General features: G+C 39.3%; 1 pseudogene; it reads left to right on the forward strand.

The window, feature by feature from the left end:
* The first annotated feature begins 9,802 nt into the window (after positions 1-9,802).
* LOC120518413 lies at positions 9,803-14,334 on the forward strand (annotated as a pseudogene).
* Positions 14,335-16,486: the final 2,152 nt, after the last annotated feature.

Consider the following 16,486-nt stretch of genomic DNA (forward strand, 5'->3'; position numbering starts at 1 on the left):
GATTCAAAAAAGCAGTGTTAATGTTTGTGGTGTGCCTTCTGTTGGAATAACATGCTGTATTTCTGTAAGTTACACAGACTTTGTGGTATTTACCAGTCCCTTCGTGTTCATGTAGGTATCCCCCAGTTTTCTTACACTGGCCAAGACGTGCTTCTGAATTTAAAGTGAGAGCACTGAATGTAGCCCCTCCTGAGTGGGTGAAGGTTTGCGTCTGGTAGATGAACTGGCATCTCACTAAAACGTGTTTCTCAGCTTGTGCCTAGTCGTAACCAGACAGATTTGTACTCTATGTTCATCCAAATAATGGAAAAAGAGGATTTAGAAAGTGGACATTAGCTTGTATCCTCAGCAACATTTTTAGACACGTTCCTTCTGATCCAAGGCTTCTCTGCATTAAGGGCACCCCAATCCCCAGCAGATGGAGCTCTTTTGAAAAAAATTGGCAAACTCGCCTCAGCAGTTTAGAATGTTTACAGCATACTCAACTCAGTCTTCATATGTAATTTGCCATGATATGCTCAGTGCAAGTTCTGCCTTTTTTGAAAAAGTATTTATTTTTGGAGTCTCTTTGTGCTTGCCAATACTAGCATGTTTCCTGGTTGTTCTGGCAGGCCTTACGTTAGAAATGTATAGGCTATATATGTGAACTTGTGCATCTCACTGCTTTGGAGTAGTTGTTATCATTATCGATCTCATCAGTATCATGAATCATGTTGATTATGTATCTACAATATTATTTAGTACTCTGTCTGGTGATCAAATATTGGAAATTTATGGATATTCACGTATTTTTCGACTTTCCACATCGAATAGATGAAGTTGAATTATTTTCCAATTCTGTTTTTGGTGGTTGTAATGTATAACAATATGTTGGTAAATATTCAGTTTGTGTTAAAATCAGCAGCCATACCACTTGCGCCTCCTGAAACTAAGCATTGTTAAATCGGTGATGATAATGATGAGATTCCTTTGACAGGATCTTCCTCACATGAACCCACACTAGTTGGTATTTTCATATACTGTAAGTCATTTCCATTTTATTTCTGACTACTTTATCAGTAATCTTACATGGGGCAGGCGTTAAGTTTTATTGGTCTTTAATAGGGCTGTCAAAGTAGACAAAAGTTAAGATTTTAATGTTCACATTAAAAACTAGCTCACCCAGTCCACCATACCTATTATGTTACCTACAATATAGTCACTCAAGGATGTCGTTTTTAACACACACTTTCCATGGCGCTTGTTGCATGTAATAGTAATGTGCGTTCCATTTTTAATTTAAACAGATGGCATATACAACTGACACTATAACATAATAAAGGACATCACTATATTATATAAAATAAAAAGACTTTTTAGCCTAGGACGAGACATGACTTTTTCAGAGAGATACTTTCATGTCCCACGAGGCAAGACTTTGTACCAAAAGATTTAACCACGCCTGGGGCCAGAAATAAAAGACAAAGAGTAGATGACAAAGTATAATGTTGTAAAGAGGTTCAAAAACATTGGCACAATACACATGCAGAGCAGGTTAGAAATAATGAAAGTACTAAAATTAAAAAGTCTCCAAAAAATGATTATGATGAAGCAATAAAGATCGCATTAGTGCAAACAAACAGAAATTATTACAGAACATATTACATTTGAGAATAACCACATTCGTATCTTTCCTGACTTCTCTCCAGCAACAGCTACTAAACGCGCAGCCTTCTACAACATCAAACAGCGGTTACGGCAAGCTAGCGTCAAATACAGCCTCTTGTATCCGGCAAAACTTAAAGTGGAATGGAAAGGTCATTTCTATGTCTTCGCTAGCAAGGAATAAGCAGAAAAGGAATTAAGAAAGCTGATCCCGGGACTATTCTGATACATAATAGTGAGTCATGGCGGTTAATGATAAGGCAAGGATTAATAGATAGATAGATAGATAGATACTTTATTAATCCCAAGGGGAAATTCACATAATCCAGCAGAAGTATACTGATACAAATAAACAATATTAAATTAAATAGTAATAAAAATGAAAAAAATAAAAACAAATTAAAATATATTAATATTATTAAAATATATTATTAAATTAATAATCTACTGTCTGATCTATTCGTTTTAAAATACGGGTTTTTATCAGCATATATTCTCATATATTCTCATTATTACTTAGTATTACTAGGGCGCTCTGTTTATGTTTATGTTTTATTGTGCTTAATTACTTTTTCTATCCTTTTTTTTTTTTTTTTAAATTACTTCATCTCTACCCTAAACGAGACTGTTCAATATCATACCCTTGGTTTATTGTTATTGCTATTACTGCATTAAGACTTGTTATGCTTATTTTGGACACATCTTTAACACCATCACCCGGGTTTATTATCTGGGTGTATCATCTTAATGCACTAAAATTGCTGAAGACTATATATATATTTTAAGTGCAAAATTCTTTTTTTTTTTTCCTTTTAAAGACTATATTGGTAACAGATATCTCTATCTTTTAACCCTAAAGCGCCGCTGCATTGGGGCTTGTTTTGCTTTGGACGTGCTCTGTCTCTGGGTATGTCAGAGGACTGGGACTGTGTGAAGTGGGTTTTAGCCTCACTTGGGGAGGCAAAAAGGGAGGGTGGGGGTTAAGGGGGGGAGAGAAAGAGAGCAGGCTTGATCTATACCTAATCTATCCTATTAATCTTTATAATTATAACTACCAACGTAATAATAAGCTGCATGGCAACAACTCTAGGGGAAATAGGAAATTAAGACCTAAGCTGTCTCACTTCCAGTTAAGACTATAAAATGACATCAAAAACTCAGAATCAGTGTCTCCATGATGGGACAGTTAACTTCGTAAGCTGGAATGTTAAAGGCCTGAATCACGAATTAAAGAGAAAGAAAGTACTCTCACCTAACAGGTCTAAATGCTAAAATAGTATTTTTACAGGAAACCCACTTACTAAGCAAGGATCAGTTCCGCTGCAAAAGACTGGACTGGCCAAATATTCCATTCTAGTTTTACAAAGAAAACTAGAGGGGTTAGGAATTCTCATACATAGAACAGTACCATTTGTAGCATCAGATGTAGTATTGGATCCTGAAGGGAGATATGTAATGGTCATGGGAGACTTATCTAACTGTAAAATGATTTTGATAAATGTTTATGCACCTAATGTTGATGATAAGGAATTTATACAAAATTTATTTGCATCCATTCCCAATCTGAACACTCATAAAGTTATAATGGCTGGGGACTTTAATTGTGTTCTAAATCCACTTTTAGATAGGACTTCCTCCACAGGGGAACGCATCTAACACCGCAAAGATAATTACAAAGTTTATAACTGATCACAACTTATCAGATCCCTGGAGGTTTTAAACCCAAATTCAAGAACATATTCTTTCTACTCACCAGTACATCATTGCTACTCAAGGATTGATTACTTCTTTATAGACAATAACTTCTTGCCTAAGATTAAATCTTGTAAATACGATGCTATTGTTATTTCTGACCATGCACCTATGATCTTGGAGCTAAAATTACTAAGCCCCATACACTCACCCGCAGATGGCCTCAACCCGCTTCTATTAGCTGACGAGAATTGTACTGAATTTATATCCAAACAAATCAAATTCTTTCTAGAGACAAATACATCCCCTGAGATCTCTGCAGGAATACTCTGGGAAACTCTTAAGGCCTTCTTAAGAGGACAGATTATCTCATATCTTTCCCACAGAAATAAATCGAAGCCAAGAAAGTAGCAGAGATAAAAAGCGAAATTACTAAAATAGATGAAGAACATGCCAGACTACCAAGCGAGACTCTACATAGAGGAGGCAGGCTCTACATTCAGAATTAAACCTCTTGACAACTAAAGAAACTGAACAACTAATTTACAAATCCAGACATCATTATTATGAACATGGAGAGAAAGCTAATAAGCTTTCAGCTCAACAAATTCACAAGCAAGAAGTGCAACGCAATCTCGTAATCACTAACACGAACGGAGATAAAATCATCGAACACAAAAATATAATGCACACTTTCAGAGACTACTATAAATCCCTATATACTACTGAGTTTAAAGAAGACAATACACAATCTAATGCATTTCTGGATACATTACAGATACCACAAATAGACGCTTTTAGTGTGGAGGAACTTGATAAACCTCTGCATTATCAGAATTACTAGATGCTATAAAGTCACTCCAAGGTGGAAAGCAGCAGGCCCTGATGGCTACCCTGCAGAATTTTACAAGAAATTCTCCGCTCAGCTAGCTCCCTCCTATTAGCAACATTTACAGAAGCCAGAGATAACCAATCTCTTCCACAAACCTTTCGCCAAGCACTAATCACTGTCTTTCCAAAACAAAATAAGGACTTATTACAATGTGCATCATACAGACCAATTTCACTTCTGAATAACGACGTTAAAATACTCTCTAAAATCATAGCTAGAAGGATGGAGAAAGTGCTCCCTCGTAATATCACAAGACCAAACTGGATTTATTAGGGGCCGACACTTATCTTCAAATCTTCGACGCCTGTTTAATGTAATATACTCACCAACTAAATCAAACACCCCAGAAATATTATTATCATTGGATGCAGAAAAGCATTCGACATGATTGAATGGAAATACCTTTTACTACATTGGAGAAGTTTGGGTTTGGCCCAACATTTGTGCATGGATTAAATTACTGTATACTAACCCAGAAGCTTCAGTTTGCATCAATAACATTTGCTCAGACTACTTTAAACTAGAACGTGGCACTAGACAAGGATGCCCTTGTCACTGCTGTTGTTTGCATTGCCATTGAACCACTGGCAATACATTGTCGAAATACTGATCAGATAAAGGGGATTAGCAGAGAAGGACTGGAACAGAAAATCTCATTATATGCAGATGACATGGTACTGTATATATCGGACCCAGAAAATTCTGTGCCTGCAGTCTTAGCAGCACTCACAGAATTTCAAAAGATCTCTGGTCTCAGAATTAATCTGAATAAAAGTGTACTCTTTCCAGTGAATTCTCAAGCATATAATATTAGATTAGACACCCTACCTTTTATCATTGCAGAACAGTTTAAATACCTCGGGTAAACATCACAAGTAAACATAAAGCTCTTTATCAACAAAATTTCGCGTCTGCATGGAAAAAATTAAACAAGACTTGCATAGATGGTCAACCCTTCATCTCACACTAGCTGGAAGAATTAACACTGTTAAGATGAATATTCTTCCTAAGCTCCTTTTTATTTCAAAACATCCCAATATACATTAATAAATCATTCTTTAAGCAATTAGATTCAACAATAACCTCATTTATTTGGAATTCAAAACATCCACGCATCAAAAGAGCGACCCTACAAAGACAAAAGGCAGAAGGCGGCATGGCTCTACCTAACTTCCAGTTTTATTACTGGGCAGCAAATATACAGGCGATAAGAACCTGGACACAAATAGAAGAACATACACAGGCTTGGACCGCAATAGAAGTAAAATCCTGCAGTACTTCTTTGTATTCCTTGCTCTGTGCTCCAATAAACACACGCTATCGGCAATACACTAATAACCCAATTGTGCTCCACTCACTTAGAATCTGGAACCAATGTAGAAAGCATTTTAAGACGGAGAAGCTTCTATCTGTGGCACCCTGCAAGAGAACCACCTCTTTCAACCTTCACAAACATATGCAGTTTTAATATCTGGAAAAATTTGGAATTAACTTGCTTAGAGATCTTTATATAGACAACGTCTTTGCATCCTATGAACAATTACATTCCAAATTTAACATTCCAGCTACACATTTCTTTCACTATCTTCAAATCAGGAACTTTGTTAAACAGAACCTTCCAAATTTTCCTCATCTTGCACCCTCATCCATGCTGGAAAAATATTGCTCAATTTCAAGGACTTAGACTCCATCTCTACAATATATAAAATCATTTTACAATCCCTCCTTTCAAAGATCCAAGAGGACACTGGGAAAAGATCTCTCAATTAATATATCAGAAAAGGAGTGGAAAGTAGCAATGCAGAGAATTCACTCGAGCTCCATATGCGCAAAGCATACAATTATACAACTCAAAATTATATATCGAGCACATCTGTCTCGACTAAAACTCTCCAAAATGTTTCCAGGGCATGATCCAACCTGTGAACGTTGCAACCAAGTCCCAGCCTCACTAGGTCACATGTTCTGGGCCTGCACCAAATTAACATTATTCTGGACAAAAATTTTAATTACCTTCAGACAGCCTTGGACTCACAATCCCTCCTAACCCATTAACAGCTGTGTTTGGGGTTCTTCCAGAGGGGCTTAAAGTGGAGAAAGACAAACAAATTGTGATTGCATTCACTACACTATTGGCACGCAGACTTATGCTGATAAACTGGAAGAACCCAAACTCTCCTCTTTTAAGTCAGTGGGAAACCGATGTGTTATATTATTTGAAATTGGAAAAATCAAATACTCAGTTAGAGGATCTGTACAGACTTTTTCAAAACATGGCAGGATCTAATCAGTAATATTTTAAAATAAGTTCATAAAGCACAGAGAATTTATTAATTTAGGTATGTTTAAAAGCCTTAAATTTTATGCCGTTTGGCTTGCTCTCTCTCTCAAGGGTGGGTATCGATCTGTTCTTAACTCTATTTTTCTTTTTTTAAAAACTTGATTGCTTTGTATGGATTGTAATAAAATTAATAAAAATAAAAAAAATAAATAAAAAAATAACAGAACAGCAAAAAGAGATTGAATATATTGTTCGGATTTAAAATTTAAGTCAGAGACTTGTAAATCATCTAATTCGTGTTGCCATCAGAGAAAAGTAGTGTTTCTTCCCAATGAAGAGATGTATTTACAAGAATTAAAAGATTTGTTGTTTGCTGAAAGTGTAATCCACATACGAGAGTGGCAGAGACGCGAAGTGGCTGGTGCCTAGTGCAGGCCAGGGGGTTGGTAAGCGAAGCGAGCAGGGGGCAAAGCCCCCTAGTTTTAAATAAAAAAAAATGATATGAAACTTAAAAAAAACTGACACAGGAGGTATCATTCCAATTGGGGCCCAAAACAACAAGAAATAAAAAATGCTGAACCAAGAAATATCAGTCCAATTGGGGCCCATTGACTGTCACACAGTAGCTGATGGTCTGACTGGGGTGGTCTCAAACGTTGGAGGGACACCTTTAGGGCTCATCCAAGGTATTTACCCCACCAGGGCAAGAGGGGAGCTACCACTGTATTGTCTATTTTTCTCTTCGTCAGAAGCGAGAAGTTGTCCCTTGAAAATCAACTATTTCCACCCCTTCCACACTGGCAGCTATAAAAGTCAGATGGCCGCAAATGATGGAATTCATTTGGACCAGGACAAAGCTATAAGATGGAGCTCCAAGATCCCTGCTTGCTCACAAGAGCTATTTACATTTGGACGGCCTGAGAAGCCATTTATGTTGTTTTTTTGCATGCACAAGTGTCAGATTTTTTAGTTGTTGCCACAAATTAAAAGAGGTGACCTGGCTGGCACCCCAACATTTTATTTGGGTTTTTATACTCCTTCAACAATATTAGAAGTTGTCCAGGTTTATTTCAGCTACTGTAAATAAAAGACTACGGTAGAAGTGTGGCATTGAATTATGGCCTGGTGACCATCCACAGAAGCTTGAAGTGGGGATGAATTACAGCCTCTTCAGCCAAGTGTGCTGTTAAAGGGGCGGAAAACATTTAAGTTTGAGAAGTGAATAGGTTGGAGCCCGCAAAGTCTATGAAGTTAGAAACGGAACGTAAATCAGGGGGCGATGATAGGATAGGGGCTAGAAGCCCTCCGCCTCTATAAAAACACAATTCACATGCACTGCAGTGTGGGAGGAAGCGGGGTGATGAGTGAATAGACAATTGTTGTACATAGTTAAATAAAATAAAAAAAGTTAGAAGCTTTTGCCTGCATTGAGAAAACGTTGTCTGGGGTGTTTTCTTTCCTCGCAGGACTTTAAGTTAGTCATGACTGCCAACACAGAGGCATTAAAGAATTTTGGGAACAGCAAGCTGCAGTGTGGTTCGCCCAAGCAGAGGCACAGTTCGTGTTGTGGAACAATATGGCAGATGACATGAGGTACGTTGCTGCAGCTCTGCAACTTCCAAGGTGATGAGTCTGCTTGAAAATCTCCCGAACACAGACATGTGCATGTAAGTTTAAAGGCATACCTTTTAGTGACAGACAGCCTCACAGAGTCAGAGCGGACACGGTGGCTACTATCATTGCCAGGCCTTGGAGACATGAAGACCTCCTCGTTGATGGACCACATGTTAGCTTTGCTAGGCAGCCATAAGCCTTGTTTTATATTTAGAGAGCTGTTTCTCCAAAAGATGCCAGAACAAGTACACACTGTCTTCGCACAGCTATCTCCCACCTGCAACCCTCGTCAGTCCCATTAGCAAGCTTGCCTCTCGTACTGCTCATCCCTCTCCTGCCACTATACAGACAACTGACCTGTGTTTTTACCATGCCCGATTCGGCAAGAACATGAAGAAATTCTGCCCTTCTTGTAAGTTTAACCTAACTGGGTCATTCAATGCTATCTCACCAGACACTACAGACCACCTACTACACATAACAGATGCCCAGTCCGGCTGCCGTTTTCTACGTGGTACTGGCACACAAGTGAGAGTGCTTCCTGCATCACCTATTGATGTGGCTTCAGGGAGAGAAGGGCCCATTTTGGAGGCTGCTATCGGCACTACGATCCCCACCTATGGAACACAGCACACCACCTTATCTTTCAATGGAAGATGTTTCACTTGGACATTTGTCTTGGCCAAGATTGCCAGGCTGCTGCTGGGTGCGGACATTCTGTGTGCAAACGGTTTGTTGGTTGATGTTAAGAACAGTCACCTTGTAGATGTAAAGGACTTTACCACCCTTCCCTGCACACTCAGCAGTATCATTACCTCCGCCCTGTATAATATGATGGCTACGACTTGTGACTTCGCCCACCTTCTCAACGAATTCCCTGGGCCATCAAAACCCACTTTTTTCACATTAGAAACCAAGCATGGCGTGGAACACTACATTTCTACTTCTGATCTACCCTACACGCCCATGCCCATTGGCTGCCCCCTGACAACTTGACAATTGCGAAGGCTGAATTTGCTGAAATAGAATGGTTAGGAATCATGCGCTGATCAAACAGCCCATGAGCATTACCCCTCCATATGGGGCCCAAAGCAGATAGAGGTTTCTGACAATGTGGGGATTACCACCGCCTGAATGATCACACTGTTCCAGACCATACAGGATTTCTCAGCACAGCTCTCTGGGAAAGTAATCCTTTCAAAGGTGGACCTGGTCCGTGGCTACCACCAAGTACCTGTGCTCCCAGCAGACATCCCCAAAACAGCATTCATCACCCCTTTCAGATTGTCTGAATTCCTACGAACACCATTTGGCCTTAAAAACGCACAAACATTCAAGAGGTTGATGGACTCTGTCCTCCACGATTTTGACTTCCTTTTTGTCTACCTAGATGACATCTTGGTTGCCATCTCCTCCAAAGTGGAGCACCTCACCCATCTCTGAGCCTTGTTTGAGTGCCTGAGCCTGTATTGGTTGATTATCAATCCCGCTGTGTTTCTTTTTTGGAGTGCCTCTCATAGATTTCCTAGGACATCGCATTCCAAAAGAGGGTGTGATTCCTTTGCCTTCCAAAGTCTCTGCTGTCACCAATTTTCCACAACCCCACACAGTACGTGCCCTCCTAGTATTCTTGGGTATGGGCAGTTTCTACTAATTTTATTCCTCAGGCAGCACTCATTATGCAACCTTTATATGAGGCACTACAGGACCAGTTTGCGAAGTCCCCTGTCACATGGTCTAAAGACCTGGATGAGGCGTTTACGAACACCAAATGTGCTTTAGCTGATGCGGCCATGCTTGCACACCCGCTACTTGACACTCCATTTGCTCTTACAACTGACATGTCAGACCATGCAGTGGGAGCGGTATTTGAAAAGTGGGCTGATGATGCGTGGCAGCCATTGCCGTTTTTCAGCAGACATTTAAGGCCCAATAAATGCAAGTATAGCACTTTCGACCTGGAACTGCTCAGTTTGTACTTGGCCATTTGACATTTCCGCTTCTTCCTTACAGGCCGGCCATTCACTGCATTTGTCAACCACAAACCACTTGTTCTCCAAGGTCCAAGGTTGCTGAGCTGTGGTCTGCCCGACAGCAACGACACCTGGCTTACATATCAGAGTTCACAATAGACGTCCAGCATGTCGCGGGTAAGAACAATGTGGTGGCTGACCAAGCTGAGGATCCAGAAATCCAAGCTCTTTACTTGGCAGAAACCGGCCTGCAGTTGTCAGAGGTGCAGTTGGACAGCAGCGCTGCTAAGCATCTGTGTGACAACAGCAAAGGTTTCCCACACCCAATTGTCCCCAGCAACTGGAAACAGCACATCTCTAACACCATACACAGCCTCTCATAGCCAGGACAAAGGGCATCCCAATGTTTGGTAGCAAGCAAATTTGTTTGGCGGGGCCTCAAGAAAGATGTTTGTAGTAAGGCAGCAACTTGTATTGCATGTCAGAAGGCTAAAATACATCACCATTTAAAAACCCCACTGACACCTTTCCTGGTGCCTGCTCGTCATTTTGATCATGTTCACGTGGACCTGGTAGGTCCCTTCCACCTTCTCACGGTTTTACACACCTGTTCGCTGTGGTTGACAGGACCACCAGATGGCCTGAAACTGTCCCTTTGATGTCCACGACTGTAGTAGATGTGACAAGAGCTCTTATCAACACTTCGGTTGCATGGTCCAGCATGCCTTCCAACATCACATCTGTCCGAGGTATACAGTTCACTTCACATATCAGGGCTGCAATGGCATAAGACCTTGAGACGGCCCTGCACCATACCACTGCCTACCACCTCTAAGCTAACAGCCTTTGTGAGCAATTTCACCGATTGCTAAAGTCAGCCCTCCCTTACCAATGACACCTGGGTTGATCATCTGCCGTGGGTGCTGTTGGGGTTATGTACAGCTCCGAAAGAAGATCTCCAGGTCTCATCCACTTAACTGGTGTTTGGCCAGCCTTTCTGTGTGCCCTGGGATTTTATCCCTCAGAGTTCTGTCCCCTGGACTGCATCCCGGCACCAGTCTCTGCTCCGGGACACAGCTGTCACCTTCCAGCCAATACCTCCTGCCCAGCAGGGCTCTCCTCACTCCTGGTTCCCATGCAACCTACAATCAGCAAAGTTCATGTTTGTCCAGCACGAGGCACATCGCGGCCCACTGAAACCTCCTTATGATGGCCCTTTTGGAATCCTAGAACACGGAGAAAAAACATTCATGCTTGACATCGGTGGCAAACAGCAGACGTTCTCGGCGGATCGCCCCAAGCCTGCATACTTGGGATTCCTCTGAGGGTTTTGACTCTTTTCTGGCACCTGTTGCAGGATTGCAGGATTTACGTATAAGTTACACAAGCTATAGCTTAGGGCCCCCGCCTTCTTGGGGGCCCCCAAAACAAATTGTCCGAGTGAGCAATTGTCATATTATACTTAAATATACTACAGCATTATTTGTCCCAATGCTGCACGTCCGGGACGTCCAATATTCTTCACCCAATTTTTTTGCGCGTCTTTTCGAAGAACAGAGCGCTATTGTGCCAAGGGTTTGCATTACCGATAACCGGTTAACCAATATTGCCGGTAATTATGACTACCGAAATTACTGATAAATTTCGACAGTAAATGCCGGTAATTTCGGTAATTTTTAAAATTATTTCATTATTATTTCACAATAGAAATGGAACGTTTAGACTCTAAACTTTAGAGTATATAATTTCGTTTACTATAAACACGGGGATTCCCCTGTGTTCCTCCGCTACACTCGAGCATGCGCTGATCTTTTGTAGTTCAAGTGAGCCGGCAGACGATACACTATTCTGACCTTTTATTTGCAGTGTGTGTTTCTTTGATAATTTGATTATTGACATTATTTTGGAAAGTAGTTTTTTGTGTCCTTACTGGAGTTACATTTCAGGTAAGTGCATTCTACACAAGTACGCACATAACGTAACTAACGCAAGAATATTTACTACCGCATTTAATTATTTTTTTTGCAATATTTTGATAAAAACTCTTGTTGGATAGTTGTGCATAATTAACATGGTTAGTACAGGTGTTGCATGCAATACTTTTTCTGCGATCGTATTGAAATTGAAAAAAATAGAGAAAATAGAGAACCATGTTTTCTATATTTTAAAGTCAAAATAACAGTAGACTTTGCATGATAACAATTTTTTTAAAATAAAAATTGGTAAATCATATTGAAAATAATGACATATTGTCCTAAATAGGTTTAAGTGATAAAACATTAGATATGATATTTAAAATTTATAGATAGGTCGATCCTATGCGGACACCTGTAGCTGTAATTATAGCATATATTTTTTTTGTCAATATAATATCAAATTGTAAGTTTAATATATAAGCTTAATATATAAACTTAAAACTTAAAAATACATATTATTTTGTTTTGATTGCATTAAATTAAGTATTAATGTATATGTTTATTTTTTTCTTCTTTAATTTAATTAATTAAACTTGAGAAGATATTGTTTATTTTCTCTTTGCATGCATTATTTATTGTAAAAATATTGCTTACTGGTAAGTAGTGGTAATATCACAGGAAATTTTCAATAAAAAAAAATGTTGTGCATTATATTACTTTTAAATGTATGTTTATAGTTATATTAAATATTCTGCCCACAGTTTGCAATATGTCAACCAGAAGTTATAAAAGTGGAGCTCAAAAGAGGAAAAAGAAGCAGAGAGCTGAAGAAGAGCGTAGCAAGTTACCAAAATTAGAAAGTTTCTTAACAAAGATAGATAAGGGGCCTGATGAACCAAAAGCCTCTACCACTGTGAGTCAGTCACGGGATATTCATCCTATTCCTGATACAGAACCTGGTACATCTAGTTGTATAGAATCTACTTCAACGAATGAAGCAACAAATATTAAGATTTATAAACCAGAAAGTAGTACAAGCACAGAAGATTCAGTATCAAAAAACAAACAGAATGATGGGGTGATTTAAGTAAAGATGAGATTTTATACTGGGTAGAAAAAGGTCCGTCAGAATGTCAGCACTCAAATGGCTCATTTACAAAATCAAAGAAGCTTTTTGCAAACCAAGACAGATATTGCTCAAAAGGCTTGTTCTATCCCAAATGGGTTAATGGTGAAAAATATTGCAGAGAATGGTTAGTATATTCGCCAGCAACTGGTCGTGTATATTGTTTCATGTGTAAACTCTTTTCAAATTCTTCTACACCATTATCATCCGATGGATTTTGTGATTGGCGTAACACCTATTTAGTTCAAAGTCATGAAAACTCTGTAGACCATAGAACAGCTTCGGTAACATATCTTACAAGAAGACGTGGCTCAACAATTGACTGCCAACTAGCAGAACAGATAAATAATAAACAGCAGTACTGGAAAAATGTTCTTGAACGAGTTGTGGCAGTCATAATTACTACGGCAGAGTGTGGTTTACCTTTCAGTGGAGATAAAGAAACATTTGGTTCTCCTCACAATGGCAATTTCCTTGGATTACTCAAACTTATAGCAAAATTTGATCCTTTTCTAGCAACCCATATAAAAAACTTTGGGAATAAAGGATCAGGTGTTACATCTTATCTTTCTAAAACAATATGTGATGAATTTATCCAAATTATGGCACATAAAGTAAGAGACTCAATCTTGGATGATTTAAGAACTGCAGGATATTTCAGTTTATCTGTAGATTCCACTCCAGACGGGTCCCATATTGATCAGCTCACTGTTATTGTGAGGTATGTTTCACCAGATGATGGGCTCCCTATCGAATGTTTTCTAACTTTCCTGGAGATGGGTAGCCACACAGGGGAAAGTATGGCTAAGATGGTGCACAACTACCTTACAAATGAGTACAAAATAGATTTTAGTAAGTGTCGAGGCCAGTCATATGATAATGCTGCCAATATGTCTGGCAAATACAAGGGTATGTAAGAAATAATATTGAAGATTAACAAGTATGCTATGTATATTCCATGTGCTGGTCATTCCCTGAATCTTGTTGGTAGAGCAGCAGTTGATTGTTGTTTAGATGCAGTAAACTTTTTTGGAATTGTTCAAGAAATATATAATTTCTTGTCATCATCTATAGATGGGCAGTACTGTTGTCATTCTTCAAAGATGATTCAAAAGTTCCAAAGTCTTTGTCAAAGACTAGATGGGAGGCACATTCAATGGCCACAAGTGCAATACTTGATAGTTATGATGGAATAATTTCTGCATTGCATCAGCTGCATATTGATACTGCAGAGAAAGTCGAAACAAGAAATCAAGCCATAAACATTTTGAATAAAATGGAGGAGTTTGAATTGATGGTTATGTTATATTTATGGAGTTATTTGCTGGATGAATTTCACAAGACTAGTCAATCACTGCAAGACCCCCAAATTAGTCTAGATGTATGTAGAAAATTGTATGCTTCACTTTCGGATTTTGTTAAAGGTTCCAGGGATATGTTCGATCATTTTGAAGAAAAAGCAAAGGAAAAATTGCCTGATGTTGATTACAAGAAAAGCAGTTATAGAAGAAGGCATATCAATAATGATGAAGATGATGCTTTAGAGAACCTTGGGCCAAGAGACAAGTTCAAAATTAAAACATTTATACTTGTGATGGATGCATTAGAGTCAAGTCTGGCACAGAGGACCTCAATATACTGTACAATGATGCTGCAAAAAAAATTTCATTCCTAACAAAATTAGAAGCTACAGAAGAAGAGATTCGTGAAGGAGTTAGTGCTTTATGCCAAACATATCCTGAAGATGTGGACATGAATCTTGTAGGAGAAGTCAAGCATTTTCACCAATATGTTAGACATAGTCAAGCCCATGGTTCAGCGGAACATGATAGTCTGACACATCAGGATCTGTATAGGGTAATATTTAATGATCGTGTCCAAACAGCATTCCCTAATGTAGAAGCAATTTTGAGATTGTTTCTATGTACGATGGTTGCAAATTGCTCTGGAGAAAGATCTTTTTCTCAGCTGAAGAGAATAAAAAATGAATTTAGAACAACAATGACACAAGATAAATTATGTTCCCTCAGTCTCATGTGCATAGAAAGTGACAAACTACACAGTTTATCATTTGATGATGTCATCAGTGACTTTTTGCTCTGGCAAAAGCAAGAAAGAAAATATTTTAGTTTAATATAATTCCTTAATCCTTATACCATGTTTCAAGATATTAGATAATAAACCTTTGTACATTGTGCCTTTTAAAAGAACTTTTGTTTCTTTTTACCAGAGTTTGCATTTTTATGTTTATTACGAATAAAAATTATTTTATGTTAAGCATTTATTATTTCACTATCTATATATCTCTTAATTGTATTTCAGTTTAAACCTCTAGGTATCGGAAAATCATATTTGGCACTTACATAGAATATCTGGACTTATAAAGGGCCCCATGTCTCAAATAGCTTAGGGCCTTATCAAGTCTAAATTCGGCCCTGCCTGTTGGTGACCTGGCCTGCTTCCCCTAACACACCCGTACCTACTGGATATGCAGATGTTACTTCTCCAGATTTGGTCACAGCCCTGCCTAACCGCACTCGGACAGGGCAAATAGTGCGCGCCACAACAAAGTTAACGTTGCCCGTGCATGTGAATTCTGGGGTGGGAGTGAGGGCTGCGCCGCTATAAAAACACAATTCACACGCACTTCAGTGTGGGAGGAGGCGGCATGAGGAGTGAATGGCAACAGTTGTGTATAGTTTAATCACGTTCAATAAAAAGGTTAGTTTTTGCCTGCATTGAGAAAAAGTTGTCTGGCGTGTTTTCTTTCCTCGCAGGACACTACAATAGCTCAAGCACAAGGGGTCTTGCGTCCCATCCGTTCGTTCCGCAATACCCCCGGCCACTGTATCTCGAGCAGCATATGTTATGAGTTCGATTGATACTGTATATTCAGGGGGCTTCTGTTCTTCTCCTTAGCCCACTAATTCCAGTTCATAGTCTCGGGGCCCGTGTGTTGATCCCAGGCTGAGGCATCAGCTGTTGGCTCAAGCTAGTCGCGTAATAACTACTTTGGTTAATTTTAGACAGGATCGTAGTCCGCCGATTGGATGTTGGAACCTGGTGTAGCACCTGCTCTGTCAGCAACTACTAAAGCGCAAGTGAACTTAATTGTACCCTAAAAAATTGCATTACAGGGACAGAGTAAATAGGCGGCTGCAGCTCACCTGGAGCAGCCTGAAGTGTCATGTTAGATACTACTAGCTGGTGACTGACACTAAAATTTTTAAACTAATTACAATGTGAGAATTTCTCGGCCTTACAGTGCAGTACGGTTTTCGCATTGTAAGCCGCCAAGAAGCCTCACAATGCCCGCCCCCTAATTTACACGCCTGCGTATCGGGCTCC

Source organism: Polypterus senegalus, chromosome 18 (genome assembly GCF_016835505.1).
Source record: "Polypterus senegalus isolate Bchr_013 chromosome 18, ASM1683550v1, whole genome shotgun sequence".
Lineage (NCBI taxonomy): Eukaryota > Metazoa > Chordata > Cladistia > Polypteriformes > Polypteridae > Polypterus > Polypterus senegalus.